We start from the raw sequence: 14214 nt of genomic DNA on the forward strand, positions 1-14214 counted from the left end.
GTTGCAGCTTACCTTTAAGAAATTGTCACTTATGTAAGTTGAGTATAGTATCAAAGAAGAATGTTTACACTTTCCTAAAAAGGCCATTAAAATGTTTCTTCCTTTTGCAGCTACAGCCATCTTTCATTTGTCGTTATTAATGCATTTAGCCTTCAAATCTACTTGTCTATGTTAATATGACTGCACCAGCTTTCCTTTGGTTAGTGTTTGTATCTTTGCTCATCCTTTTACTTTCAGGCTTTCTAAATTCTTTCATTTCAGGTGTGACTTATAAGCAATACACATTTGGATTTTCTTTTTTCTATCTACAGTGTCAACTTTTGTTTGGAATATTTAGTCCATTTACATTTTGCATACAGTATAATATATTTGACTTTAAATCTAGTATGTTTCTATTTGTTTTCTATATATCCAATCTGTTCTATTTTCCTTTTTCCTTTCTTTCCTTTTTTTAATCAAGTATTTTTAAAAATTAGACTCTTTTTAACTCTATTTACATATTAGATGTATTTTTTACTTAAAATTATAACATGCACACATTAAAATTTAGTTTAATACTTTCACTTCATTCCATATAATGCTGAAACTGAGAACAATTTAACTTTCATTATGCTTCTCGGAACATATATGCCAATGCTGTTGTATGATACATGTGTGTAAGTTCATATGATATTATTGTTCATGCATATAGATAATATTTGTTTAGATTTACCCATATGTTTATATTTATATATTTTTTTTCTTTTGTACTTTATTTTTTTCCCACTTCTTCAAGATTTCATCTGAGATAATTTTTCATCTGCCTGAAAAACAACTTTTAGATTTCCTTTAGGAACAGTCTGATGATTAATTCTAACAGTTTTGATTAGATTTAAAATGTCTTTATTTCACCTTCATTATCAAAAGGTATTTTCACTTTGTATAGAATTTTATAGTGGTAGTGATTTTCCTTCAGCTTTTTGAAGCTGTTGGTCTTCTGGTTTTTATTATTTCTGTTAAAAAATTAGCTGTCAGTGTTACTGGTCTTTTGGTTTTCATTATTTCTGTTAAAAAATCAGCTGTCCATGTTATTGCTGCTCTTTTGAATGTAATTGTCTTTTTTGCCTTTGGCAACTGTTACAATTTTCTCTTGATCTTTGCTTAAATATCACGTTTAGATGTGATTTTCTTTTTAAGTATTCTTCTTTGGATTCATAATGCTTTGTAAATCTATGGTTTGAGACTTTACATCATTTTTAGAAAAATATCTAGGCAAATATTGCTTCTATCCTGTTCTATTTCTCTCCTCTTTGAACTCTAATTACACATAAATAAGACCATGTACCAAATCATATGTATTTCCTCATATGTAATTCATGTTATCTATAAGTATTTTTCATCTTTTTGGTTTTTAATTCTTTATTCTAGAAATGTTCTTACAATTCATCTTCAAGCTCCCTAATTCTCTCTTCAGCTATGTCTAGTCTAATCTGTTAAATCCATCCATTGAGTCATTAATTTCAATTACTATATTTTATCAGTGTTAGAATATCCCTCTTGGTTCCTTTTTAAAGTTTCTTGTTCTCTTCCAAAATTCTCAGATTATCATGTCTTATGCATTAATTGAAGATATAAAGTCCATGTCTGGAAGTCTATTCTCTAGACCACCAGTAAATCTCTTCCTATTTTCTGTCATTTTCTTGTTTTCCAGTCATGTTGTTTTCTTGTGTCCTAATGTATACATGGTTATACATGGTCACATACACACATGTACACACATAGGCATGCACATTGTATCTCTCTTTCTCTTAAACACACACACACACACACACACACACACACACTCATAGAGATAATTCGAAGCTCTGGATGATATATCTCTCAGCCAGGCTGGTGCTAGGAGCATGCTGAATCCTAGACTCACCTTAATCCAATAAGTAATTGAGATTCTTAAACACTGAGTTTTAATCTCCATGTAGCTTTGTATATTCATTATACAACTTGAGTCCGAGGCTGTCATCTCTTGGGACAGCAACTAAAGCCTGGATGATTTACCAGTATCCTTCTCTCCTTGAGGGCTTCTGAAGACCAGTGTTTTCCCTAGTCCTTTCAGACTTCCAGAAGCTTTGCTCAAGTTTACAGCTTCTCAATGGACTCTACCACAACTGTACAATGCATTAGAGGGAAAGCATCCCAAAATGCCGAGCTCATCTCTCTGAGTTTCCTTTTCCTGAATTTTGTCTTCACAATTAATTCTGAATTATGGCAGTAATCTGGTGTTTTCAAACATTTGTCGTTTATATTTTGTCCATATGTGCTAATTATTTTCAGTAAGAAAATTAGTTCAATTTACTAGTCATCCAAGTAGCTTCTAAGATTTTCTAATTTTCCTGATATTTTGTGGTTTGTCTGTGATGTGTATAAGAATCAATTTGTTTGTATTTATCCTGCTTGATACTCATTGCTCTTTTTCAATTTGCATCCAATATCTCCTTTCAATTCTTGAACTCTCTGCCATCGTCTTTTTGAACACTGGCTGTCCCCATTGTCTCTAATCTCCTTTTCTGGAATTTTTACTAGACATTTGTTGGAGCCTCTCCTGTCTTCTATATCTTTCAATTTCTCCTCCAAATTATTCATTTACTTATTATCATCTAGTGCATTCTAAGTGGTTTCCTTAAAATTATCTAACAATGTTTTAATCTGTCTTCTGGTAAACTACCAATTTTATATATATTTTAATGGCTATTTTTTATTTTCAAGAATTTCTATTTTTTTTCAAATGTATCTGTTCTACTTCATTTTCTTATTATTATGTTCTTGATTATTTTCCCTTATAATTTGAATGTCTTCAATATGTTAATTTTAAAGTATTTTTTAAGGTTGAGAAGAACTAAATATTTATCAGACCAGTTTTCTGAATAGTTCCCACCCTTTCCTTATCCGTAAAGCCATGGTTCTAGATGAGCTATGTCCTCTTAATTTTCTTATTGTATAGATAATATACTCATCCTTTGGTATTCATGAGAGATTTGTTTAAGGACTTCCATCAGATACCAAAATGCACAGATGCTCAAGTCCGTGATATAAAACAGTATGGTATTTCCATATAACCTATGTACATCTTCCTCTATACTTTAAATCACCTCTAGGTTACTTACAATATGTAATACAATGTAAATGCTATGTAAATAGTTGCTATACTGTATTGTTTAGGGAATAATAGCAAGCAAAAAAGTCTGTAAATGTTTAACAGAGATGCAATTTTTTAAAAATATTTTTGATCTCTGGTTGGTTGAATCCATGGATGCAAAAATCCATGGATGTGGGCGGCAACTGTCCAAGAGTTTTACCTTTGCACCAAAGCATAATGTAGTCTTGATGTTCTGATTAGTAATGGTGAGTATGCTTTCATCATATTAGTAAGACAACCCTAATTCCGCTTTGTATCCTTGAACAGGGGCTAGAGTTTTACTAGGAAGCAGCCTTTCTTGCAAAGTATCCATTTTCATCTCCCTCCAGATACAAAGCTTACTGCTGGGCTCCTGCTCTGTCTTTGGTATTCAAAGCGTGCAGCCTTCATCTGGTTGTGTAACCTGGGCCATATGGCCTCCAATCCTACTTAGTTATTTCTTGATCCTCTTTATCATTGATACCTGAAGAATTCACTTCTTGCTTTCAAAATTGGCAATGTATTTTTTAAAATAATTTAATCCACTATCTTGTATTTTTATGTGTTTGGAGTAGAGAATAGTGAGTTAATGAGGCCACTTCCAGAATTTGCCTAGTCTACCGACTTGAAAGAGAGCCAGAATATTCTTTAAACTTCTAAGTGCAGTCATGTTTGTCAAGAAATGCTGGTGTGTCTGCTGGAAATTTATCATAAAAATTCTAACTTCTCTGCCTCTTCGTGACAAAATAAATAAATTAGATCAATTGCTTGAACCCAAGATCAAACTATATACATTATAAAAATGTATATACATATCAAAACATAATGTACACTATAAGTAGGTATGATTTTTATTTGTCAATTATACCTTATTAAATCTGAGAAAAAACAAATGAAATAAATACATAAAAATGATAGTTATCTGTGTTAGGGGAAAAAAAATTTATAGCCTTTAACCTTATCCCCAACTTTATTACCAATAGATGAGAGTGCATTAATTATTAGGCTTTATTTCAAGTATTTTTCTCAGCTTTGCCTTGGTGTAATACAATAAATCATGTATCATGAAAAAATGTAAAATGTTACCTTCATAAGCTAAGAAATTATGCATTAGATAGCCTATTTACTGGTGTTGGTGGTAGAGAAATAGCCTGTCTTGGACCTCATTTCCAAAGAGGTTTACTATGAAGTATTCAACAGACTTCATTATCAAACAGTGTCTTCTGTTTTCTCATTACTGTGTTGCTTCCAAGGACCATAGCCAGGAGTCAGAGGTCATTTGAGAGCATAATCCTACAAATATATACGTACACATTTCACTGATGGACCTTGTTGCTGCCTATCTGAAGAAACTATACTATTTACTCAGCAGCAAAATCAGCACCACTGCTCTTTTTCCCCCAAAGTCTCAAACAACACCCAGCCCATAGTAGGACCCTTACAAAAGTTAGTTGGGTAGTTAGAGAAGTAAATGACTGGAGAGAAATGAGAATGCTGAGACTATAGTATTGATCACTTGCTGCAACTCTCAATGTAGACTCCTAAAGTCAGGCAGGAGAATAGTTTTAGTCCTGCAGTCCATGGGGATCTGGACTACTAAGCAGATAACCCACAGCTCTTTCCTGGACTTCTAAGGGTTTTTGTCATATAAGTAATCTAAGTAATCTAAAGCTTTAAATATTTTTAGTTCCTTGTAAAAAAGACAATCGATGCAGCAAGTATTTATTATTGCTGAATGCAAGCTTGGGAATTAATAGGCATAGTCTTGGCTGTATACCTTGAGTGAGTCACTTCTCCCTTTGAGACTTCAGTTTCCTAATCTGTAATTTGAAGTTTGAAAGGCTTTGACTAGATGGCATTTTAAGGCCCCTCCCAGTATGAACATTCTCTGATGTGTTAGTGACCTTCTAGCAGATGTAGTAACAATAAGGCAGATTTTTGATTGGGTTATTTTTTAAGCAATATGGCTATTTCCAAATAGCCAGTGGTTATTAAAAATATAAACACAATTCCTGCTTCATTCATGATATTTCTCCAAAAATCAGCAGGTTATTTACCACATATATTTTCAACTCAAAAGCCAGGGTTTATAGTAATACCAGCCTCCCTTTACACAGTGCATTTTATTCTAAAGCGCATTATCTTTAGAATTACCCTGAGACATTCTTTCACTCAGTCATGAATGCAACTATTTCAGTAAGGAAAAAAAAATCACCTCTATTCAAGCACACACCTGTGTGGCCAGATGAGAACTGAAAAACAAATCTGCTGCATTTGGGGAGGGAATTCCCAGTAGAGGAAATGAGGAAATGGAAAGCCCTTTGGTGGGGATTAGAATCCTGAGTCCCATCCCTCATTCAGCACTTCAAGCTGTGTGGCCTTGAGCATATCACTTCACCTTCAGCTTCTCTTGAATGAAATGGAAGGTTCTCTAGTGACTGTCTAACCCTGGCTGTGCCACAGGATTACCTACAGACCCTCCTACATGCACGGTATTGGGCCCCATCCAATATAATGAAATCAGTAATTCCAGAGGTGGGGCTTTGTAATATATGTCATTAAAAATCCTTCCAGTGAATTCTGGCTTCATGCAGACCAGTATTTGGAGATAAGCAGGCTTGGAATCAGATCTCTCTCAGTCTTGATTTTTTAGGATTCTGTGAATGCATCTTCTGGATGAATCACTTCCAGATCTCCTAAGTATATGTAATACAATCTCTATTAGCAGTGATGGGTCCTTCTGAGGAGGATTAAGAAACAAGCAATGACAGAAAGATACCTTTATCTTCAGAGATATGGTAATCTAGTCTAATTATTGAATTCATTCAACAAATATTTATGGACAATCTATTATATGTATAGAAATGTGCCAGGGACTAGGGAAAAACATGAGTAAGTCTCACAGATCTTGTATTTGTTGGAGGATACAGACAAATAAAGAGGCTGTTAGAAAGCAGAGTAATAAGGTGATTAAAATAAGAATAGGGTGCACAGGGCATGTTACAGGGGCTATAATACAGATTTCAGAAGACCAGGGAAGGCTTTCTGGAGGAAGAGACATCTAAGTTGAAGCCTGAAAGGCAAGGAGAGAATGAAGAAGAGGGTTCCAACTGGAGGAAGCAGCTTGGGTAAAAGCGAGGAAGTCCATGCTAGTATAGGGTAAGCACTGAAAGATATGGTTGGTGCGGGGGTTTATTAAGGAGAATTGACTCACATGATCACAAGGTGAAGTCCCACAGTAGGGCACCTGCAAGCTGAGGAGCAAGGAAGTCATTCTGAGTCCCAAAACCTCAAAAGTAGGGAAGCCAACAGCGCTGCCTTCAGTCTGTGGTCAAAGGCCCGAGAGCCCCTGGTAAAGCACTGGTGTAAGTCCAAGAGTCCAAAAGCTGAAGAACTTGGAGTCTGATGTTCAAGGGCAGAAAGCATCCAGCACAGGAGAAAGATAAAGGCTGGAAGACTCAGCAAGTCGGCTCCTTCCACCTTCTTCTGCCTGCCTTTTTCTAGCCACCTGCCTGCATTCCTTCTGGCTGTGCTGGCAACTGATTAGACTGTGCCCTCCCAGATTGAGGGTGGGTCTGCCTCTCCCAGCCCACTGACTCAAATGTTAATCTCCTTTGGCAACACCCTCACAGACACACCCAGGAACAATACTTTGCATCCTTCAATCCAATCAAGTTGACACTCAATATTAACCATCACAGGATGAGAACAAGAGATGAAGCTGGAGAGCGGGAGGGGGAATCAGGGACCAGACCACGAGTGTGGGTATCAGGGTTCCAGCAGTGACACCGCTTTCGGAACTTGTCAAGTCCTGACCTGGAGTCTGGTATGTGCCCCTGTGTACCCAGCTGAGTTTGAAGGTATGGCCCCAGCCTTTCCCAGAAATGCTGCTCACCCATATTAGAGGCAATCGGCACTGGACAAGTGTGATGAGGTAACACTATTTTTCTAAGTGCTTTATTTCCCTGAACATGCCGTTTATTACATTTTGGGTTTTAGCTAAGGCTCAGGGGAATGGACTGGAAGGATGTGGCTTCCCAGCTCAGGTTCAGAGTAAAGCAGCATGCTGAGTGAGCATGTTTCCAGAGCCCAGAGGGAGAAGGCCCAGGTGAAGGCTGCCAACTGGGGTGTGCCAAGAGGGTGGAGGTAAAGAACCACCATGGCAGGGCACCACCCTCTCCAACCCTGACACTACTTTGAATTATCAGAAAACATACAGATTTCTGCCTTACAGAAGACCCTTTTATTTTTTGCTTTTATAACTTTATTATGATATAGTATCAAATGTACAGAAGAATCACAAGTACTTCCATATATTCCTTACTCAGTCTCCTTATATATTAAAATTTTGCCCATATTTATTATGTTATTGCCTCAAATTTTATACATACTATTTTCTGAATCATTGGAGAGTAGTTTCATATGTAAACAAATATATATTTTACTTTTAATTTGCCAGATACAACTTTATTTTTTTAATTTTTAATTTTTGTGGGTACATAGTAGGTGTCCATATTTATGGGTTACCTGAGATATTTTGATACAAGGATGCAGTGCATAATAATCCCATCAGGGTGCATAGGATAGCCATCACCTCAAGCATTTATCCTTTGTGTTTCAAGCAATCTAATTATAATATTTTAGTTATTTTTAAATGAAGGATTAAATTATTTTTTATTACAGTCACCTTGTTGTGCTAGCAAATACTAGTCTTAATTATTCTTTCTTACTATTTATTGTACCCATTAACCATCTCCCACTCCCACCCACGATTACCCTTCCTAGCGTCTGGTAACCATCCTTCTGGGAGTAGTTATATATATCACGCCTCTTTATTCCTAAATATTTCCATGTGTATTTCCTCGGAACATTCACACATAGTCACAGTGCAATTATCAATGTTTTTAAAAAAATTATTATAAAAGTGTTATCTTATCCAGGGTCCATATTCAAATTTTGCCAACTATCTCCCAAAATGTTTTTTATTGCTATCTATTCCTAATAAAGCATCAAATCCAGTATTACACATTGTATTTAGTTGCCATATATCTTAGTTTGCTTTAATCACTAGAAGTTCACTATGTACATCATTTCATTTAATCCTCATAACTGAGGCTCAGAAATGTTTAAGAAACTTGCCCAAAGTCATAGAGATTGAAATCCCAGTCTATTTGATTCCAACGAGTCTTTTCTTTCCATGGTATCATCCTGACCATAATTAAGATATTATGTTCTTCTAACATGGAACCAACTATCTCTCAGAACTATCAGAGAAAAGATTTGGTTTCTTGTCCAAGATGTATCATTTGTTAAGTGCATGAGCTTGAGGTGCTCATAGACTTATTTGTTGAGACTCACTTTCCTTTCTTGCATAATGAGAGCCATGCCTGCCATTGCTAACCTTACAAGGTTGCTGTGAGGTACTAAAAGAATGAGCATGTAAATGATCTTTGTAAATTGTAAAGCTAGAAACGTATAAAAACCTACCAGTGGCACATTCACACTAAGGTGCAAATGGCTGAAATCAGACCCTACGCTGAGTAATGACAGAAAAAAAACGGAGCAAGAATTAAACAGAATAATAAAATATTCACATAGAAAGGTAAAAAGGCAAAAGAATAGGCTGAAGATATTGGAAGGACATGTTTCAGCTACGTCCTAACTTTTCTGAACCAATTCCTTCCGAGACCCAAGATGCTATCCTAAACTTTTCCATATCACTTTCCTGGGTTTATCTAAGATTCCAGAATCCATAGACTGCTCCCCTCTCCCTCCACCCATACACACACTCACACTCACTCCACCATCCCTGGGAGAAGTTTCTTCCTTCTCCAAATATGTACAAAACCACCAGTCCCTAAGCCCAAGTGGGCTGGCTGAGATCAGGGCTATTCTGGGGCAGCCAGTTTGCACGCTGATAGGGGAGGATTAATGAGACAGTCTGCTCATCCATTGCAATTAGAAACAACACTGGAACTATTCTGAGGCTATTTCTATGCAGGGAACTTGAACTGCTCATCAGCCCTCCTCACTCAGAGACCTGTGGGTAATTAGGGCCGTGTTAAATATAGGAGAATCAACCCAGAGCAGCCCCATCTGTGCCGGCGCCTTGGGTTCTGAGGATACACTGTGCCCTCAGCTAGCACTCCAACAGCAGTAAAGGGGGATTTAGCTTCAACCTGGAGGATTTGGGTGTTGCTTAACTCAAGCTAAAAATGCCCTGGCCTTTTAGCCCCACATGAGCTGTCAGATAAAACTCAGGAGTGAAAACCACATCAGCCCCAGGAAAGCACCTGACATTTATGGGCCCTATTTGCCAAGCCACAGGGTTGCCACCAACTCATTAAAAAGGACAGTTTAGCTTAGGATGAAGGCATGGAGGGAGTGCAGTGTGTCTGTAAACCTTATATTTGAAGAAGAACAACTAAAAAAACAAAAACAGTGGGTAAGGAAGGATGCTATAGTATGTAATTACAACACCCTCTGACTCCAAACAGTTGTGTGGACACTGGGTCATTATGCAGGACTTTTCTGTCCTTCTGAAAAGACACTCCTAAGTAATAAGCTCGTAGCACACAAGATTGGATAATACTGCACAGTCATTATTTTCTCATGATGTTGCTCAGGGGTGGAGGGGGTGCTGAGTATATTAGTTTCACTTTACGGATTTATTTTCTAGAAGTTGTTGGGGGAGAGAGTAAACTCAAACCCATAGGTAGAGCCCACAATAGGTCCCAGAGAGAGCCATCCTGAGTTCCTGTGGCCACTAGTCTTCATGGTAATTACCTCTTTGCAAAATGCATCCTCTGGGGCCTGCTACTCAAAGTGTGGTCCTTGGATTGGCAGCTTTGGTCTCCACCTAAAGTGTGGTAGAAAGGCAGAATCTCAGGTCTCATCTACTCAATCAGAACCTGCCCTTTAACAAGGTCCCTTGGTGATCCATATGAACTAAGAGAAATATTAAAGTTTAAGAAATATTTTCCAGGAGGCCCATTGCCTTGTGTCTGGGAAAGGGTGTGAGGCCATTTGTTGCAATGCCCCAGGTATTTGTTGTTTGCTTGTTTGTGGTTGGTTGGTTTGTGTTTCCTGATGTCTGATGATTAGAAAGTCTTACAACCTCCCAGGCTTCCGGGATGGGTGCATTTGAGGGTCCTAAGGTAAAATTTCAGGCCAAGCCATCATTCTTAAGCCTTTCCATTTCATCCATCTCACAAGGGATGAGGATTCAAAGGTTCTAGACTGGGAAGGCCTGTCTCCTAATTGATTTAGGACATTCAGTTGTGTTTACGGTTACCAAATGTCAAAGGGGCTTGTCCTGCACTGATCTATAGCTCAGTGACTAACATCCTCAAGATGGGGAAGTGGCTTGGTGTGTTCCTGTAGCTGTATACCTTGTTTCCATGGAGCCCATTTTTTATTCACGCTAAGTTTGCCTGGCCTTACAAAACTTCTTGGGTGGTAGCAGGGGCCACTGTATCCTAAGCAGATCCACTGGAATCAATTTTTGGTGGAAGCTGGCTCCAGTAGAGGTCAACTGCCCCAGACAAAAAAGGAAATTGCTGTTTTTCCAGGTATTTGGAGGGCTTGCTGGCCAGGCAGGTCGCTGTCAGGGTTTGAAGGCACTAAGACCCAGGAAGTAGACCCTCAGCCCAGCTGTTGAGACAGATCCAGACTCTCCGTCTCTGACAAGCCATTTGGACTGTCTTTTCTGAGTTCTTTATATTTTCCTAATTCATGGGCTTCAGGCAATCACAACCACCCAATGACATCCTCTTTCAGCTGCAAACTACCATGGGGTGATGGACAGTGCACTACCCTGGAGACACTATTTCACAGGCAATTTTGCATCCACTTAGCCCCATCTGAAGTTGACTCAAGTGGACTAGTATGGGCAGCAAAGAAGCACACAGACGATGGCATCTCTAGGAGTACTAAGCTACCCAGATGACCGAGAAGAACAGTTATGATAAGGTGACAGGCTGCATTTCTCCAATCCTGAGTAGGAAACATATTTTCATCCCACATGGTAACTCAAGTTCTATGGTTGTCAGGAGCTTCTAATGTCCCCATATTAAGAACCACACAATGTATTACACCACTAGCTATCACATGACACATGGGAGAGAGTTTCAGAAGAATGTCACATTGGTTCTACTTCCTTATCCCTAAGTAATTCTCCTCTTGCCCATGGAAGCAACAGAAGTGCCATTTGCAGATTACCTTCTTTTTTGATTTGTTTCTTTGGCAAAGTTAAATGCCCAGGCCAGACTATGTAAGTATTACAAGTATAGCAGTGAACAGGCAGATATGCTTCCTGCCTAATGAAACCTACTTCTTGGTGAGATACACAGACATTAAATAAGCAATCAGAGAATTAATGCGCAATTAAAATTGTGACAAGTGTGACAAAGAAAACATACAGGATGCCGTATACAGTGGTTGTTTGTAAACGAGCTTTCAAAAAAAGCCCTGATTTGTAGCATCTGCCAATTTCTGCAGTGTAAATATATCCACAGTTAATTTCAAGCTACGGGCAGTTGCAGTTGCCAGCTCACACAGTTCTAGAATATTCAACAATCAGCTCTGGTTAGCCAGCATGAGCCAACTTCAGCAGACCACTGCGTCACATCAGATATTATAGAGAAGGACTAAACTGAGCTATGGGGGGTCAGAGCTTTTCTGATGAAGTGAAATTTAAAGTGAGCCTTGAGGGATCATCAGTAATTTGCTAGGGAAGGAGTGAGAGCAAAAGACTTTTCATGCATAAGGAATAACTTGTACAATGCATAAGGAATAACATGCATAAGGAATAACTTGTACAATAACTTGTACAAAAGAGGTAAGAAGGAACATGGTGTTTTCTGTAATGGGAGAAGATCAGTGTGGGGAAGCTTAGTGTGCCTCCAAACCAGATGAAATAGATACTATTATAATTATCCTCATTTTTAAGGAAACTGAGTTGCAGACAGCCTGAATAACCAAGTAACTAGCTCAAGGTCACACAACTGCAAAGTGGTAGGGTGTGGATCTGAATCTTGGCAATCTTTCTCTAGAGGCTGCCATGCTATCACTTTGTGCTGCCTTTCAGCTGAGAATGGAAATGGTAGGCAAGGGCCCAAACCATGCAAAAGCTAGTAAAATGGGTTTTTCTACAAGCAATATCATATTCGTTTCTCAAGGCATCGCTCTAGGCCAGCAGATCTTACCTAACCCATTTGGTTAGGAGACCATAGGAAAATCTGATGAAAAATGTAGACAGCCTCATCATAGTGAATGTGTTCAAACACATACACAAATTTACATATGTTTTTTGACGGTTCACAGACACCCTAGACCATTTATAATCTCCTTAGTAGTCCAAACATTGCAGAAAAGCAATCTGTGGGCTGCATTTTCCCCTCCTGCTGGCCTCCTGCCTCCTATCTCTATCTTAGATACTTTTGTTGATTCAGTTCTTGCTCTCTGCCATCTTACAAGAAATTTGCAAGCTTCCAGGAACAGAAGATTTCATCTTTCTCTGAAGCCCTGGGGCCATGTCATTTAAAATACCTCTAGCAAGAGTGCTGGGCTATGGTCAGGAAATGATTTTCATCTCAACCTGCTCTCTGACAACTTTCTCCCCTGTTTCCCTAACCATAACACAGAAATTTGTTAGCACCTATATTTAGTGCTTTGCTTGAAGACCCATATCCTGGCACTTCCTATGTTAAAATATGCCATAAAAATCCAAATGTGCCGGGTGCGGTGGCTCACGCCTGTAATCCCAACTCTCAGAGAGGCAGAGGTGGGAGGATGGCTTGAGCCCAGGAGTTCAAGACCTGCCTTGGCAATATAGTGAGACCCCGTTCTCCACAGAAAGGGGGGTGGAAAAAAAGACAAAAAAAGGAAATTACCAGACCCTTCGGCCGGGCATGGTGGCTCACCGCCTGTAATCCCAGCACCTTGGGAGGCTGAGGTGGGTGGATCACGAGGTCAAGAGATGGAGACCATCCTGGCTAACACGGTGAAACTCCATCTCTACTAAAAATACAAAAAAAAAAAAAATTAGCCGGGCTTGGTGGTGGGCATCTGTAGTGCCAGCTACCCGGGAGGCTGACGCAGGAGAATGGCGTGAACCCGGGAGGTGGAGCTTGCAGTGAGCCGAGATCGCGCCACTGCACTCCAGCCTGGGCGACAGAGCGAGACTCCGTCTTAAAAAAAAAAAAAAAAAAAAAAAAAAAAAAATCCAAATGTATGTCTATAATTCAGTTTACAATAAGTCTACTTTTCACTGAATTATATTTGAGAGTAAAATTGTATTAGAGTATTGAATTACATTTCAGAGTAAATTTCTGGTATAATTATGCTTTACTCTGACTTCTTCATAATTGTTTTTGAATTTATAGGTGATATTCAGAAAAGTGTTCTGAGACCTTTGGAAAAAAACCCCATATAAATGCAGAGCATTACAACTATAATAATAATTATTTTGCTGCTACTTCCACCATTGATCCTGAAACTATTTTTTCCTCTGCTTCTAATTAGCTATTTTCTCCTTCCCATCCAAAATAAGGAGTGACAGCTTTAAATTAGCTAAAGATAAAATATATATATATATCCTTGAAGTACGGTCTGCAGTGACAACCTTACGAGGTAGAGGAGAGCTTTTTGATACCATCCCACACACCAGCTTATGAGAGCTGATTGTTAAATATTTTGGAGTTTTGTAAGTTGACAACTGTTTTAGATGTCAAAAGCCAATGGAGTAAAAATGCTCTGATGAGTCAATAATAAAATACTGAGCAATACCACAACCAAGACACTGACCTAAGTGTTATAGGGAAGACCAAGTGTGTCTTTAACCTATAGTCTAAATAGATACATGGGAGGCTATGGGCCCCTCAAGGGTAGAGTCTTCTTAATAAACACTTGCCATGGTTTGGGCCACTGAAAGATATCAGTGAAACACATGTTTGTTGAATGAACAAATAAATGGATAAATGCTAAGGTGCAGCGCTGCCTAGCATTGGGAAGATGACTTTCAAGAGAATCCCAGAGACTCATGTCCAGATTAGGAGAAAGGA

This window comes from Gorilla gorilla, chromosome 1 (genome assembly GCF_029281585.2).
Source record: "Gorilla gorilla gorilla isolate KB3781 chromosome 1, NHGRI_mGorGor1-v2.1_pri, whole genome shotgun sequence".
NCBI classification, from domain to species: domain Eukaryota; kingdom Metazoa; phylum Chordata; class Mammalia; order Primates; family Hominidae; genus Gorilla; species Gorilla gorilla.